Source organism: Aquarana catesbeiana, linkage group LG02, assembly GCF_042186555.1.
Source record: "Aquarana catesbeiana isolate 2022-GZ linkage group LG02, ASM4218655v1, whole genome shotgun sequence".
NCBI classification, from domain to species: domain Eukaryota; kingdom Metazoa; phylum Chordata; class Amphibia; order Anura; family Ranidae; genus Aquarana; species Aquarana catesbeiana.
In genome coordinates, this window is record NC_133325.1 from 109,929,184 (window position 1) to 109,948,099 (window position 18,916).

Genomic DNA, 18,916 nt, shown 5'->3' on the forward strand with positions numbered 1-18,916 from the left:
AACGGATTGTTCCTCTTCCCTGTTATCCTTGATGTGCTGTTGCTGAGTAACTGTTGCCTGTTGCAAGAAGTTTGTGGCAAGAATGATCACAATGCCACTGAGACTGACAACTATGTTTTCCGTGCCACATATGGAGAAGGACTTTGCAACTACAGAAGAAGATGCAGTGTGTTTTTTATTGGACTGATTTATTTATTTTTTATTTTTTGGACTGATTTATTTTTATTTTTTTTGGACAATTTATGTGATCAGTGTTGGGTGCATGGGGTCTCTGAAGAGCATGGTGGGTGATATGTACTGTAATTGCTGTGAGGCTTATGCCTCAACAGGGGGGAAATGTTGTGGAATCTCATATTAGCCAATGTATTTCATATTATATATATTGATTTGCATATATTTTATTGATAATTATTATTATTATTTATATTATTATATAGTAGTGGTTTTATCAATATTATTATTCAATAAGTAAAGCAACAATTATTAATCTTTAAAAATGTATACTGTATTTTCCAGATTTAGAAAGTCTTCATTTTTAAGTGTTGAAATTTAAATGACCTTTGCTTTATGACAAGTACTTGTACACAGGTGTTCTCGAAAATGTATTAAGATAGTCTACTGGGTGAAAGTTCATTAGAATAGATTCAAGTAATATAGAATTGTCTCAGACAGATAAGAAAACAGGTGGTTAAAATAATTAGGTGGAATACAGGAAAGTTATGTACAGAACATTAATTAAGTTTGACAGGGTCAAACAAAGGTCTGCTTGTGCCCTCATTAAAACTGTTAAAATACATGCATATAGTGAAACATATAAAACATCTGGTGGGGTTATTGAAAGTTAATTTTCTCAAAGTTGTAAATCTGCAAATCCTTGAAGCTAGTTAAATCTTATCAAGATAAGGAGAGTTTGATAACACAGCTGGGTGCCAGACTGTCTCTATACAGGTGTTTTTAATTGGACAAAAACAGTTATAAATCACTTTAATGAACATATAGGAATTTTGGGAATAATTAAGTTTATCTGGTTGTAGAACAGGTGTCAGATTTATGGTTGGTTACTTTGACGTAGATCTTAGCAACCAATCATATGTAAGAGATATGTTAAGATAAGACTTGTAAAAGGGTATATAAATGCAAGCTCTACAATTGTTAGACAGACAAGTCAGATAGGAGCTCATAAGGCTGAACTCTATGTATGCTGCCCTATTGCACGGGTCATAGAGGTCAGAACCAATGGGCAAGTATCTGTCCTAACTTGTCCCCTCGGACAAGTCAGATAGGAGCTCATAAGGCTGAACTCTATGTATGCTGCCCTATTGCACGGGTCATAGAGGTCAGAACCAATGGGCAAGTATCTGTCCATAACTTGTCTCCTCGTACGAGTCAGAGAAGACTTCTTAACTTGTTCCAGAATGTGGTCTCAGGTGAATTTCCCTCAAGAACTTGGTCGAGCTGGAACCCAGAACTCTGTGAGGGGACCAGACCACCGGCAGATCGGCTGGTCCCTATCAGGTGAGAGGTTCCCAAGAATTGGCAGTAAAGACCCATTCTGGTTCAAGGTGAGAACAATTCACAATTGTTTAAATTTGGTTAGAGGATAAGAATATTTATATCTAATATGCTTGCATTGTAAGAAACTGTATAAATTAGATCTGTATTTTGTAATACTTTGAACATAAACCTGTATGTTATCAGCTGTTAATAAACCTGCATTGCTGAAGTTCTGCCTGGTTCGATACTTTACTATTCTACTTCAAACCCCACGCCAAAATTTTTTTAAAAATGGCGTGGGGTCCCCCCAAAAATACCAGAGGGGGCGGGGTCACACGTTACATAACCCCGCCCCCTTCTGACGTCACGGGGAATGCCACAGGGAAGTCCCTGGGAAGTCCCCGTCAAGTCCCCATGCGTCAGAGGGGGGGCGGGGTCACCAGGTGCCCCCCCCGTTATTTAAGAACCGTCAGAAGAGGAGAAGTGTCACACAGTGGGAGCCTCCCTCCATGCCATCATGGATGCGGAGCGGCCCGAAAAGAAGATGAAGACAAGAAAATGAAGAGAAGAAGATGAAGAGAAAAAGATGAAGAGAAAAAGATGAAGAGAAAAAGATGAAGAGAGAAGCGTCACACAGCGGGAGCCTCCCTCCATGCCATCATGAATGCAGAGTGGCCCGAGGAGAAGAGGATAAGAAGACGCCACGGAGGAAGATGCCGGACGAAAACAGCGGAGGAAGAACCAGTAGAACCAGAAGAACAAGAAGAAGAAGAAGATGGAGGAAGATACCGAAGGAAGATAGAAGATAAAAGAAAGAAGATAGAAGATAGAAGAAAGAAGAAGCATTTAAATAAAAGAGTTGTCAAAAACTGTCTATGGTCATTTTTAACATTTTTGACAGTTTTTTTGTGAAATGGTAGGGGTTCTTTTGTACCCCCTTACCATTTCACACAGGGGGGAGGGCCGGGATCTGGGGGTCCCCTTGTTAAAGGGGGCTTCCAGATTCCGATAAGCCCCCCTGCCCGCAGACCCCCACAACCACCGGCCAAGGGTTGTGGGGATGAGGCCCTTGGCCCCATCAACATGGGGACAAGGTGTTTTGAGGGGCTACCCCAAAGCACCCTCCCAATGTTGAGGGCATGTGGCCTGGTACGGTTCAGGAGGGGGGGCGCTCTCTCGTCCCCCCTCTTTTCCTGTGGCCTGCCAGGTTGCGTGCTCAGATAAGGGTCTGGTATGGATTTTTGGGGGGACCCCACGCCGTTTTTTTTTTTTCATTTTGGCGCGGGGTTCCCCTTAAAATCCATACCAGACCTGAAGGGTCTGGTATAGATTTTGAGGGGGACCCCACGCCATTTAAAAAAAAAATTTTGGCCGGGGTTCCCCTTAATATCCATACCAGACCTGGAAGGCCTGGTTTGGAACTTAGGGGGACCCCCCCCACGTCATTTTTTTTTTTAAATTTTGGTTCGGGGTTCCCCTGTGGGGAATTCCCATGCCGTTTTTATCAATAAACTTTTATGTGTGTTGTCGGACCGGCAATTCATTAATAGCCGCAAGTAGTTTTAAGTGATTTTTTTCCTTTGAAATGTCATTTTGCTGTCAGACTGTTCTAAACACGGGAAACATGCGCCCCTTTACAGGCATACTATAGACACCCCCCAGGTACGAAATTTAAAGGGATATTACACTTTTTATGTTTCACTTTAAGCACTATTAAAATCACTGCTCCCAAAAAAACATCCATTTTTAAAACTTTATTTGCATTGATCCATGTCCCCTGGGGCAGGAACCAGGTCCCCAAACACTTTTTATGACAATAACTTGCAAATAAGCCTTTAAAATGAGCACTTTTGATTATTCATGTTCGTGTCCCATAGACTTTAACAGTGTTCGCGTGTTCGTACAAATGTTTTGCCTGTTCGCAAGTTCTGGTGCAAACCAAACAGGGGGGTGTTCGGCTCATCCCTAGCCGCGAGTACTTTTAAATGACTTTTTCTCCTTTAGAAATGTAATTTTGCTCTCGGACTGTTCTACACATGGGAAACATGTGCCAATTCACAGGCATACTATAGACACCCCCCAGGTACGAAATTTAAAGGAATATTTCACTTTTATTGTTTCACTTTAAGCATTATTAAAATCACTGCTCCTGAAAAAACGGCAGTTTTTAAAACTTTTTTTTGCATTGATACATGTCCCCTGGGCCAGGACCCAGGTACTCAAACACTTTTTAAGACAATAACTTACATATAAGCCTTTAAAATTAGCACTTTTGATTTCTCATGTTCGTATCCCATAGACTAAACGGTGTTCGCGTGTTCGAACAAATTTTTTGCCTGTTCGCATGTTCTGCTGCAAACCGAACCGGGGGGTGTTCGGCTCATCCCTACTCACCCTCTATTTCCTTGCCTGTCACACTACATGCTCGGATAGGTTTTTGGTGTGGATTTTTGAGTGGGAACTACATGCTTTTATTTCTTGATTTTTGCATGAGCTTCCCCATTAAAATCCATACTAAACTTGAAGGGTCTGATATAGAATTTGTGGAGATGCCACACCTTTTTTTATCACGTGGGTTCCCTCATAAAATTCACATCTGATCTGAAGAACCTGGTAATTATGGGGGGAACCCTACATCATTTTTTTTTTAAACTATCCCCGGGCCTCTTTGTTTACACAGCCAGACTCCTGTAGGGGCAGAAGCAATTGGCCCTATTTGAACAATTGCCTCCTGCCTCTTTCTTCATTGATGTAGGAAAGCTTGTTGAGAACTTTGTCAGAAAAACAGGCCTAGCCCCATCGATCATGGGTATAGTAAGTTACAGTTCTTCTCAGTGAAGTCCCAAGTTTCATCCAGAGAAGAGGATTTCAAGACATGGATAGACCAGTCCACACAAGCACTAGGAGAGTGGGACATTCCTGAGGCTCTAAAAAAGCAAAGAATTAGCAGGAGTCTCAAGGGCCCGAAGTGATTCGTAATCCAAAATTGGTAAAACCAGATGTACAGCCACTGATTATATTGAGGTTTTGCTTGCTGTGTTTGGACAAGTAGGAAAACTACCTGACTTGATGTATAAGTTTGAGCACACCTATCAGCGCAAAGGGGAAAAACTCTGAGTTTTAAACCTGACTAAACAAGAGCTTACATCAAATTCTACAGGGAAAGGGAATAGACCCACGGGAGGCAGACAAAGTTTAATTAGACCACTCTCACCTGAACCACCCTATAGTGCTGAAACTTCGCTTCAAGGGATCCAGAACTACACCTATTTGGTGAAGGAGATAAGAGAAGAAGAGGCTCTGATAGACAAGAAGAATCAGGAACCAGTCATTCCTAACAAGCTGCCTCCAAAGAAGGAAAAAGTCACCACACTGATGGCTCAAGTGACACTATTATTCGAGACTTCTAAGACAAGAATCTGAAACACATACCATTGCTTAAGTTGGAAGATCTGGAAATCTGGGGTATTACTCAGCACGCAGAAGTTCCCATACAGTGGATATCTTCCAGTCAGCTTGACCTTTGGCCCCTCTATAGTTAAAGAAACAGAAACATTCAATACACTTGTGTCCTTTCCATCCCAGGTGCAAAGCAGGTTGGAGTGGCATAGGGCAGGTTGGGGTGGCACAGGGCAAGTTGGAGTAGCACAGGGCATGTCGGGGTGGCACAAGGCATGTTGGGGTGGTACAGGGCAGGTTGGGGTGGTATAGGGCAGGTTGGGGTGTTATAGGGCAGGTGTGGGTGGCACAGGGCAGGTGTGGATGGTATAGAGCAGGTTGGGGTGGTTCAGGGCAGGTTGGAGTGGCACAGGGCAGGTTGGGGTGGTACAGGGCAGGTTGGAGTTGTATATGGCAGGTTGGGGTGACACAGGGCAGGTTGGAGTGGCACAGGACAAGTTGGGGTGGTACAGGGCAGGTTGGGGTGGCACAGGGCAGGTTGGGGTAGTATAGAGCAGGTTGGGGTGGCACAGGGCAGGTTAGGACTCTATGCAGTGAGAGTGTGCTGTGCAGTAACTTACAGCATGCCTCATGCCTGCAGATGAAGGCTTGGGCAGGTCTGCTGTGTCCTGGCCTCCAACTCCTTCAGCCGTGGGATCAGCCAGTGGGAATGGGTCTGTGGGAGGAGTGGAGGAGGCGGTGCGGCCACACCCCCAGCTCCGCCCACCAACTTTGGCTGCCTCGGGAGATATTGGAGATCCCCGAGTGACAGCTTAACCTGAAGGGGGAGTGTTATAGGAAGCTTCACCCGCACTGCTGGATGCCCTGCTCGCACCGCTCCGCTGCAAGCTATAGTAGTGTTTAGCAGCGGTCCCGGTGTCACCCGGTGCGGGCCGCACCCCTCGCACCCCCATAGCAACGCCACTGCCTCATAAGAAGGCTGCCCATCCCTATAGTCATGAAGAGTGGTTCCCCTGCTGAAGCGGTTTATCCCCGATTATGCCAGGCCAATGTGTCCTGCAGGAGTAGAAGACCATGATGGAAGGGGTAGGGAATATCTGGGAGGGGGAAGGGAAGATCTGAACACTGGAAGAAAGAGTGCTGCAATCTGGGGAAGTAGCTTGTTCATCAAGCTAACCTGGGATTAACTAGGACCTTTTGTCATCCCTGAAGCTGATTCCCAGGGAGAGGACGCAGGGATGGAGCTGATCCCTGAAGTAGTGCCCTGTATCGAAGCCATGGGAAAGTTCCCATCACAAAAAAAACACTTATGTTCCAGTCAAGCTGAAGCCTAGGATGCTGCTTGGGCGCACGTGAACACAGCCCAAACAGTAGAACCCAAGGGGGGGGATTTACTAAAACTGGTGCACTCAAAATCTGATGCAGCTGTGCATGGTAGCCAATCAGCTTCCAGGTTTTATTGCCAAAGCTTGAACAAGCTGAAGCTAGAAGCTGATTTGTTACTATGTACAGCTGCACCAGTTTTAGTAAATTACCCCTGCTGGGTCTAGTTGGGGGAGTTGCTAAAGAAACATGAGGAGGTAACTCTTCCCTCCAGTAGTCCCCGTTATCACCCAAGGGGAATAAGAGGGTTGAGAACCTGGAATGGAGGAAGATATTCTCTAAGAAAGATTACGAAGTAGGGTACGCTAAAAGTGCTCAACATAGAATTTGACTCATGGAAGATAAACCTTTCAGGGAAAGAGCCCCAGGAATGCCATTAAGCAACTTGGCAGACCTTTTGGAGTAACTGACTAAACTGACGTAAGCAGGCATAATCCAGGGGTTAAGAACCCTATAGTAGTGGTGAGGAAGAAGAATGGCTTGATCAGAAAGTGCAGCGATTATCGGACACTTAATTGGAGAATGATCCCTGATCAATACACCACACCACAAATAGAGAATACTCTGCAGTGCTTGTCAGGGGCGAGATGGTTCAGTGTGATAGATTTGAAGAGTGGGTCTTATCAAATTTCCCTCACCCAAATGACCAAGAGAAGACCTCCTTCATCTGCCCACTGGAATAGTTTGAATTTAACAGAATGCTTCAAGGCTGTCTGAAGCTTGTGTAACTTTTCAATGGTTGATGGAAGGCATTAAAGGGGACATGAACCTGACTGAAGTACTGGTATATCCTGACAACATCATCGTCTTTAGGAAAACTGTTGAAGAACATGAAGAGTAACTGGAAAAGGTACTGCAGAGGCTTCATGAAAAGGCTAAAGCTGTCATTGGAAAAGTGCCAATTCTACCAAACCTCATTTAGCTACCTGGGACATGTTGCCTCGACTGAAGGGTTCGTCCCTGACCTTAAAAAAGTGAAAGCAGTCATTTCCTGGCCTAGACCAAACGTTGTCATGGAGTTAAGGTATTTTTTGGTATTTTGCACTTACTACCCAAAGTTTGTCGAAGGGTTCGCTGAAATTGTTTGACCTAAGAATGAAGATGATGATGGGGCTGTACCGAAACCCTTCAAACTCAGTAAGGGGCTTAGAATACGGCAAGAGTCTATTCGAGAACAGTGGACTGAACATAATGTATGGGCATTCGTTCAGCTGAAAAGGAGATTGACTAACGCTCCAGTCTTAACTTGCACCAATCCCTCAAAGCCCCATGAACTACACATTGATATAAGGAAAGAATATGATGGGCATCTACGCCCGGTGGCCTATGAAAGCAGGAGCCTGACCCCTGCAGAACGAAATTACCCCACTCACAAGTTAGAGTTTTTGGCATTAAAGTAGGCAGCAGTAGACAAGTTCTGAGACTACTTGTATGGTGCTGACTTTGTGGTCAAAACAGACTATAATCCACTAATTTATGTTCACATCACATCAAGCTAGACACAATTGGACAGTGGTGGCTAGCTTTCCTGTTCAGGTCCCAGTTTAGTTTGAGGTACTGCCCCAGGGCCAGAAACAGAGATGAGGATGCTCTCTCCAGAAGACTCTATAGTGTCTCCTCTGTTTCAGTGCCTCCTGTGAAAGCAGGAAGTGAGGGGAGCGGTGCTGCAGCCAAGACAGCACTAGAGAGGTGATAGGAGTCAGGCAAGTGTTTAGGGATGGGGATGGGTAGAAGTAAACAATTTATACCTTAATACAGAGAATGCTTTAAGGCAGTGGTCATCAACCCTGTCCTCAGGGCCCACTAGTAGGCCAGGTTTTATGTATCACCTTGGGGAGATGCAGACTAGAATACTGCAATCACTGAGCAGCAAATGATATCACCTGTGATGTGTTTCAGTTATCTTTCAAAGCTGGCCTGTTAGTGAGCCCTGAGGACAGTGTTGATGACCACTGCTTTAAGGTAAACAAACTTTTGACTTTACAACTTTAAGTAAAACCTATCCAAAAAAATTGTAAACCAACCCTCTGCTCTGTGCTAACTACCATGTGCAGAACGGAAAATTTTGTTTAATTTCGCATAGATTTGTTATGTTACTAATTTCGTTTTCGAATTTGTTTAGTCTGGTTTCAGAATTTGTTTAGTTTAGTTTCGTTGTCATTAAATTTTTTTTCCTTTTCTTTAAAATTAATTTCATTTATAAATTTTATAACAAATTCCAACGTTTTAGAACGATTAGAATTCAAATCGGTCATAAAACGATCGACCAATTAAAATTCTGTGTGAAGAAATAGCTGGTTGCCTGCCAGGTATTGGCCTTTTCTCTGCATTTGAAGCCTGCAGAATGCGAAGTGAGACTCCCTGCTCAGTAATGCTGCAATCTGGCCCTCTAATACACAGTCTGTAGCTTCTCTAGTAGCATTTTTTACATACACGGCATTATAAAGACACCTTAGGAATTAGGTTCATTTGTGATTTAAGCCTGTCAGGCATTGGTCTTCTCTCTGCAGTTGAAGCCTGCAGTATGCGAAGTGAGACTTTCCGCCCCGTAATGCTGCAGTTTGACTTTCCAATATACAGTCTGTAGTCTCTTTAGTGGCATTTTTTACATATATGGATCCCTGCTATGGTGTATTATGATATAGATACTCTAGGCATTTGGCTTTTTTGTAATTCAACTTTGCAGCATGCGAAGCGAGACTACCCGCTTTGTAATGCTGAAGCCTGGTTTTCCAATATTTAACCCGTAATTCTCCAGTGACTTTTTTCATATATACGGACTCTTCAAACCTAGTGTTTTGGTTGTTTGTCCCTTTTCTATTTTGGTCCTCTTGATTATGGGGTTTTTTCGTATGTTACTTTGTCAGTTCCTCCTTCTTGTAGCTTTTTGTAACTTTTTTTCTTGGTTTTCGAGCTGCATCTCATTGATCATGACTCATAATCCATGAACATATTTTTTTGTTCCTGGGGTATCATTACCTTTTGGGGACATATATGTGCACATTTTATATGTCTTTGTCTTTTTAAATACCAGAGCACACATTGGTTATTTGTTCGATCTTTTTGTCCCTCCCCGTACTCCAGCATATCCCTCAGTTTAATTGAGATATAGTTTAATCATGGTTTCTGGACACTTGATTTGGGAATGGCTGCCACAGATTTTATCGGTCTTCCGATGATCTCTGGCAATCCCGTTCCGTCATGCTCTAGTGTTAGTTCCATATTATTTAGGGTTTTTGAATATTTGTCTGGTGTATGGTGTTTTGGGCTCATGAAGAATAATATCACCTAGCATGTCTGATGTTATGATATTTAATGGTGTTTCATTTGACGGACGTACCTTTAAAAGACTTTACTCTTCTATTTTTATAGGGGTTTAGATCATGTCTGCTACAATGACACCATTTACTATAAACAAAACAATTTATATGTTTGTTTTTTACTTTTATTATTTGTTTTTCATTTTTTCCATGTATTTTCTATGTATTGCTACATCGTGTCATTATTTCATGACTGCTCAGTTTTGCATGATTGTATTCCATGTTATTTCATTTCATGAAAATTCACGAATGCATATATTTTTTTTTTAAACTCACTTTTCTCTAATGTTTTGTTTGTTTTTCATTGTAATTGGGCATTCACAGGTTATCACAACTTGTATGGATTCTGAGAGGTGTGGTTTTTGTCCGCTTGATTAAGTGTTTTATCTCCAGGTGTTATACATGTTTTTGATCAATCCCCTCCCTTTATATACCTCAGTTGTGATGACTGTTCCTTAGCTATGAGTAAGCATCCATTGATGTGAAACGCGTTAGCTGCTTTTTGTCCTATATGTCCACTTTGATGTGACCTGCAACATTTTAATTAAATAAAGGTGCTTTTTTTCATGGCAGTGCAGCCACCCAGAGCTCTTCGATTCATTATCTACTGAAGAAATAGCTGGTTGTTAAGCAGCGGGCCGGGAAGCCAGCTGCCTATGTCCTTAACAACCATAACAACCAGTGGCTTCCCCACTGACAGATGAATGTAAGGAAAAGAATGCCGGCATTGCCCAGCATTGCAATAGAAAAATGTTTAAACAAACGGTGTAGGGCCCCCCAGTCCATACCAGGCCCTTTGGGGGGCAGCCTCAAAAGTTGTTCATTGACTCAGGTGGGGTATTTATACAGGCAGGCATTTTATTCCAAACCAGGCTTGCTCCTCCTACTACTGCACCATGTGAAAACTCTGGGGTCTTTCTGTATAAAGGTAAGGAGGCCAGATTGCTATTTATACTACATTCCATCCATACAGAGCACCTATCTAGAGACTATATATTTTAGCTGGTTTCATTGTGACTTTATCACTCTTATTTAGATTGTTTGCTTTCATTTGCGTTCACTTCAGAGGCGTTGCTATGGGGGTGGTCACCCACCAGAGGGGTGACACCGGGGCCGCCGCTAAACACTACTATAGATTGCCTCGGAGCGGTGCGAGCAGGGCATCCAGCAGTGCGGGGGAAGCTGCCTATAACACTCCCCCTTCAGGTTAAGCTGTCACTCGGAGATCTCCAATATCTCCGAGGCAGCCGAAGTTGGTGGGCGGAGCTGGGGGGGGTGGCCACGCCGCCTCCTCCACTCCTCCCACAGACTCCTTCACACTGGCTGATCCCGCAGCTGAAGGAGATAGTGGGCGGAGCTGGGGGTGTGGCCGCGTCACCTCCTCCACTCCCTCCACTCCTCCCACAGACCCCTTCACACTGGCTGATCCCGCAGCTGAAGGAGATAGTGGGCGGAGCTGGGGGTGTGGCCGCGCCGCCTCCTCCACTCCCTCCACTCCTCCCACAGACCCCTTCACACTGGCTGATCCCGCAGCTGAAGGAGATAGTGGGCGGAGCTGTGGGTGTGGCCGCGCCGCCTCCTCCACTCCTTCCACAGACCTCTTCACACTGGCTGATCCCGAAGTTCATCTGCAGGAATGAGGCATGCTGTAAGTTACTGCACAGCACACTCTCACTGCATAGAGTCCTAACCTGCCCTGTGACACCCAACCTGCTCTATACTACCCCAACCTGCCCTGCGCCAGTCATCCAAACCTGCTCTATACCACCCCAACCTGACCTGTGTTACCCACACCTGCCCTATACCACCCCAACATGCCCTGTGCCACCCCAACCTGCCCTGTGCTACTCCAACCTGCCCTGTGCCACCCCAACCTGCCCTATTGCACTCCAACCTGCCATGTGCCACCCTAACCTGCCCTGTACCACCCCAACTTGTCCTGTGCCATTTCAACCTGCCCTGTGCCACCCCAACCTGCCCTATACCACTTCAACCTGCCCTGTGCCACCCCATCTGCCCTATACCACTTCAACCTGCTCTGTACCACCCCAACCTGCCCTATACCACTACAACCTGCTCTGTACCACCCCAACCTGCCCTGTGCCACCCCAACCTGCTCTATACCACTTCAACCTGCTCTGTACCACCCCAACCTGCCCTGTGCCACCCCAACCTGCCCTATACCACTTTAACCTGCCCTGTACCACCCCAACCTGCCCTGTGCCACCCCAACCTGCCCTATACCACTTCAACCTGCCCTGTACCACCCCAACCTGCCCTGTGCCACTTCAACCTGCCCTATACCACTTCAACCTGCCCTATACCACTCCAACCTGCCCTGTACCACCCCAACTTGTCCTGTGCCACTCCAACCTCCCCTATACCACCCCAACCTGCCTTGTACCACCCCAACCTGCCCTATACCACCCCAACCTGCCCTGTGCCACCCTAACCTGCCCTGTGCCACCCTAACCTGCCCTGTACCACCCCAACTTGTCCTGTGCCACTCCAACCTGCCCTGAGGAACCCCAACCTGCCCTATGCCACTCCAACCTGCCCTGTAACGCTCCAACCTGCCCTGTGCCATCCCAACCTGCCCTGTACCACCCCAACTTGCCTTTTACCACTCCAACCTGCCCTGTACCACCCCAACTTGCCTTTTACCACTCCAACCTGCCCTGTACCACCGCAACCTGCCCTGTACCACCCCAATCTGCCAATATACCACCACAACCTGCCCTATACTACTCCAACCTGCCCTGTGCCACCCTAACCTGCCCTGTACCACCCCAACTTGTCCTGTGCCATTTCAACCTGCCCTGTGCCACCCCAACCTGCCCTATACCACTTCAACCTGCCCTGTGCCACCCCATCTGCCCTATACCACTTCAACCTGCCCTGTACCACCCCAACCTGCCCTGTGCCACCCCAACCTGCCCTATACCACTTCAACCTGCCCTGTGCCACCCCAACCTGCCCTATACCACCCCAACCTGCCTTGTACCACCCTAACCTGCCCTATACCACCCCAACCTACCCTATACCACTCCAACCTGCCCCGTGCCACCCTAACCTGCCCTGTACCACCCCAACTTGTCCTGTGCCACTCCAACCTGCCCTGAGCCACCCCAACCTGCCCTATGCCACTCCAACCTGCCCTGTGCCATCCCAACCTGCCCTGTGCCATCCCAACCTGCCCTGTACCACCCCAACTTGCCATTTTACCACTCCAATCTGCCCTGTACCACCCCAACTTGCCTTTTACCACTCCAACCTGCCCTGTACCACCCCAATCTGCCAATATATCACCCATACCTTCCAATATACCACAACAACCTGCCCTATACCACCCCAACCTGCCACTATACCACCCTATACTACCCTAACCTGCCACTATATCACCCTACACTATAATTTACAGGGGCCGGTTTGGGGTGCGTCCCATGACCGTGCGCTACATGCAGGGTGCTGGGCAGCCTAGACATGAGGGGGGTGACACCATGTTTTACCGCACCAGGTGACACCAACCCTAGTGACGCCACTGGTTCACTTGCTTTCACTATTTATAATAACCACATATTTTGAAATCAATTTTGTTTATTTTGAACCTCACAGCTGATGTAGTTTTATTGCACTACACTGTAATACTTCAAATTCACATATTGAAGACACTCCTTATCACACTAATAGAACTACTCACAAACTCCAGCTAATTGTCATAATTTACTTATAAGACAGCCTGAATGCCATAGACATTATATTATATTTTTGTAGAGCACTGATCTAGAGAACATATTACTGTATATAACTGGTTACACCATCACTTCATCACATGCATTTTGGATTTTTATTTGTTTTTACCAGTTTACACTACAATTATATTGATTAAAAATAATTACTTCTTCTTTTTTTTTTTTTTTTTTTTTACATGTTGAGGGCACTCCCTTTTATATTCACATAATTGCTCACACTTTTAGCCAGCTACTTTCATTTGTTCCTTATTTTTTACATTTTGTGTAGAGCTCTACTCTGGGGGTGATATTTCTCCCATGGGCCGGCGAGACTATACCTCACTGGATATTCCACCAGTACATCTCTGTATACTGCATGGTCTAGTTACAAGAAGCATGAAAAGTATATATATATTGAAATCTCCAAAAAAGGTATCACATTTAGATATATTGCTTTCTCTCTCCCGCTCTCAGTCTCTCCTTGGGGATAGGTATTTTGTTTCTTTCCCTGACCCAATGATTATTATCAATAAATGTAATTATTTTTTGATGTTTTGAAAATTATATTCATATTTATATTTTGTTCTTAGAATCCACTTGTGTGATCATGTACATTTAGGAGGTCCTGGAGAAGCAGTCATTTCTGTGAAACACATTGACCCTAGTTCCTCATCTTGACAAATAGCTACATATTTTTTCTTACATAAGTGTACTTGTGTAATCACTGGAGGGGTATTTACAATCCTACTACCTACCTTTTGTTGTAATATGTTTACTATAGGGATGATACCCTCCACTGGCACATTTTTCTAGTTGATCACCTCCCCTATAAATACCCAACTAACACACAAAGAAAACAGGGGGCAAGAGGGCAAGGAGTGGCACGAGTGCCTGGATGGAAGGTACTCTCAGCAGATGCCAAGCAGCGGGCAGGCTCATGGACTGGTAGATGCGGATACACGCCAACAGGTTCAGAACAGCTTGCAGACTGGTGGACTGGCAGGTGCAGGTACACAGCAACAGGTGCAGGACAACAGGCAGCAACCAAGCTGGTGTGCAGGTGGATGTAGGGTCTCTGGTGGTCAGGCAGGCAGAAGTTGGTAACGGCCAAGCAGTAGAGGTACAGAATCGGATCCAGAGACGAGTCAGGGCTAAGCCAGGGTCAGTATCAGGCAAGCAGAGAAGGCACCGGAAGAGTAGGCAAAAGGCAGATACAGGTCACAAGCCGGGTCAGCAATAAGGTATCAGGAACAAGCAGAGTCAAACAGGCCGGGTAAACACAGCAAAAAGCACAGGATTAGGTCACAGATGGTAGAAGCTGATGACCACACAGCAATCTTCTGGTCTATGGAGCCAGTTTAAATAGACAAGAAGGCAGCAAGTATTCACGCACACTCACGCTAATTCACACACGCATGTGCGCGAATACATTAGCGAGTAAAGGCATGTCTAGTTGTCACTCGCAAATTCCTATTTGCATGCGCTTGTTAAAGGGGACTTCCAGATTCCAATAAGCCCCTGCCCGTAGACCCCCACAACTATGGTTGTGGGAATCGGGCCTTTATCCCCATCAACATGGGAAAAATGTGCCTTGGGGTGGGGGGGACCCTGCCCCAAAGCACCCACCCCCTCATTTTGAGGGCATGTGGCCTGATATGGTTCAGGAGGGGGGGCACCCCCTTTCCTGACCTCCCAGGCTACATAATAAGATCTGGTATGGATTTTGGAGGGGGACCTCACGCCATTTAAAAAAAAAAAATTGCTGTGGCGTTCCATTCCAAATCCATACCAGACCCAAAGGACCTGATATGGACTGGGAGGGACCCCATGCCATTTTTTTATTTTTTAACCAATACTTTTTTTATTCTTCAGCTGTCAGCAGGGAAGCCCATTGACAGCTGATGACTCATTGGTTGTTAAGGATGCCGCAGCCAGCTTCCCAGCCACGCTCCTTAACAATCAGCCTACACTGTGCCCTGATTGGGCAAGGCTTTGCCCAATCAGGGTGCAGAATGCACTGTGCAGTGCTCAGTGCATTGCAGGTGTTTTCGTCGGGGAGAACACCCGGTGAACACCCAGCAAATTTGGGTGTTTGGCGAATGGCCGAACAGGCAAATGTTTGGCCCAAACTCATGCTTGGGCTGAACCATTCACCCACCCCTAGTAAGCACCTGCTACACTACCACTGCTCCGATCCACCTGCTGCCAATTACTGACAATATATGTTGTTGTCAGTATATGCACTTCTCATGTCATACACAATCCCCAAATGACATTGCTGGGGCCTGGCTTTGCCATAATAATCATGTAAGCCTCTTCTTCTAGGCCTAGACAGTGAATACAAGCTCAGAAGTAGGGCAAGCAAGTTAAAGCCCTGTCTTCTGTGTGTGGAAAAGGTCATGAGCTCTGGTGAAGGGTAAGGAAGCAAGGGACTTGACATATGCCAGGTATTCTAGAGGGAGAGACACTGGTGGTGCTCATGAAGTAGAGTGCACACAAATGCAGAAACTTCTCCTTTACTTACAAGTGTAGAGTCCCTATTTTAATCCTAACCAACTTCTTTGATTCCTACCTGTATCTCCCTGATGAGCTATTGCGCTTTCATGTTGTATAGGCAGTATATCTGGCTTGTCAGTATCCACTTTTTGTGAAGGGAAAACCTATAACATAATTATGGAGGTAGAGGAGGTGAAGCTGTTCCTTGACAAGACGCTGATTTGTGACAAGCCTGCATTCTCACTAAACTACATGAAATTACATGGAATTATTAGAAACTCACTCCATGCAAAGTATGAGGTTCTCAGTGCCACTAATAGCATTGGTGACACAGACAAAGCAGGAATATATCACATTATGATTGGATTTATTCAATATCCAATGGAAGGCAAACTATAAAGTAACAAAAGCCATCAACTTTACAGATTCCACATTAGTACAAGATGGATTCTGATTGGCTGCTCTGGGTAGAGCATTTTGCACCTTGTACTTTGCTTCTTGAACCATTTTATTGAATGAAATGGATATTTTTTTTCTAATGAACTCACCCTGAAGGTTTAATAAATAGCACTGTAAAAAATGCACGTATCCAAAGCAATCTTTCATTGCCTTTGGTTACTGGAAATCTGCCTGCTATGGATTGCTGTACATTGCACATCATAAATACTCTGCAATTTTTCACTGCAAAAGCCCATTTAAGGCTGCCCCAAGATTAAAAATGTATCTATTTTTAGTGACCTCTTTAAAGGTTTGCAAGGTCCTCATTTATTTGCTAAAAAAAAGGAAAAGGAGTACACCTAGATTAATGTATTATGTAAATAAACCTATAACAGCATAATAATTATGTTTTTGCAAATTAGAGTGGTGTGAGTTAATTAACTTGAAAGGGTTTCCTTTTATTATTTACATATTGATCCATTAATTGCTGAGATGCGTTAAACGTGCTGCTTAATTGTAACAAAACAAAGACATAACACAAAAATAAAGAGTGTAGCAGCATGACAAATTACAGTAGTTTGTATAAACTTTAGTCATGTTAGCTAAATAATTATCGTGGAAGAAGGCAAGTTAAAAATGTAATTATAATAAAAAAGCAAAGAAGAGAAGCAAAAATAAAATTATTGCCTTTGGTAACAAAAGATACATTTTGATTGATCACTATTGGCAACAACTTTTCTTTTTGTTTCTGTTTTCTGTTCTCCATTTTTCCTGCCAATATTAGGAATGATCCAAACATACCTGGGTTTAGTTCAAGGCAGGTCTGGCAAAAATTACTGTAGTTCGGGTGCCAAATCTGAACCTTACTGACCTCAATTTAAGCGAATGTTCAAAAACAATAAACAGCATTTTCTAAGCTAATAGTCAAGGGATTGTCAAACAAATAGCAAGGGTTTCTGGGCACTGCCCCGGGGGACATACCAACCCCCCCAAAAAAAATTTAAAATGTAATTTGGAGGAGAGCAGCAGTTTTAATAATGCTTTAACAGCAACATTAAAAATGCAAAATTCCTTTAACCACTTGCCGACCGCTGCACACCGATATATGTCGGCACAATGGCAGCGCTGGGCAAATGGGTGTTCCTGTACGTCCCCTTTAAGAGCCTGGGATAGCAGGCATGCGCATAGCCCGTGACTGTGCCTGTGGGACCGGTGGACTCGATGTCTGCCGGTCTCCCAACGATCGTGTCATGGAGCCTCAGAATGAGGAAGTGGCTATGTAAACAAGGCATTTCCCCATTCTGCCTAGTGTCATGACAGAGATCACCGCTATCTGTCATCGGGAGTGGTGATCTCTGTCATGTGACTTGAAGCCCATCCCCCCCACAGTTAGAATCACTCCCTAGGACACACTTTACCCCTTCATCGCCCCCTAGTGGTTAACTCACTGCCAGTGTCATTTAAACAGTAATCAGTGCATTTTTTTAGCACTGATCGCTGTATAAATGACAATGGTCCCAAAATAGTGTCAAAAGTTTCGATGTGTCCGCCATAATGTTGCAGTCCAGATAAAAATCGCAGATCGCCACCATTACTAATAAAAAAAAGTTTAAAATAAAAATGCCATAAAACTATTCTCTATTTTGTAGACGCTATAACTTTTGTGTAAACCAATCAATATACGCTTATATATATGATTTTTTTTACGAAAAATATGTAGAAGAATACATATCGGTCTAAACTGAGTAAAAAAATTGTTTTTTTTATATATATTTTTGGGGGATATTTATTATAGCAAGAAGTTTAAAAAAATGCATTTTTTTCAAAATTGTCGCTCTATTTATTTATAGCGCAAAAAATAAAAATCGCAGAGGTGATCAAATACCACCAAAAGAAAGCTCTATTTGTGGGAAAAAAGGACGTCAATTTTGTTTGGGTGCAATGTCGCACGACCTTGCAAACTGACTGCGTCAGTTAAAGCGACGCAGTGCCGAATTGCAAAAAGTGCTCTGGTCAGGAAGGGGGTAAAATCTTCCGGGGCTGAACTGGTTAAATAACATGCCTGGGAAAGTCCCAAACCTGCCTGTGAAGTGGCACATCTGCACAATATACAGTATACAAATATTTAAAATGTACCCTCTTAAAATTAAGTGATTTTATCTTTCCAGTATGTGTTTGTTGTTCACAGCTTATAGTAAATGAAATCATGTTATGGTCACTGCTGCCCAAATGTTACCTTGTATGAACATTAGTAATAAACTCCACATGGCTTAAGAATAACAGGTCCAGTAGAGCATAATTTCTAGTTGGGGCCTCTATAAACTGTACCATGAATTGTCTTGTAATAGGTTTATAGATTTTTGCCCTTTTACTATTCCAGCAGTGCCATTTCTCCAGTCAGTTTCAGGGCAGGTAAAATCCCCCAGGATTATCACTGTTGTAGACCTTTCAGTCCTTTCTATCTGTGCAAGGAATAGAGTCTCTAGCTCTACTGGGTGGCATGTAACAAACACCAATACTTAAGAAGATGTTAACCCAACATTTCATATTCCAGATATGTGCCTGCTGTACCATGTAAGTGTATGAAAAAGTATCCTGTTCTATTTGTATTGTTTCCTTTGTCTGAAATACCTGGTGTTCCTGCCAATTCCTCTG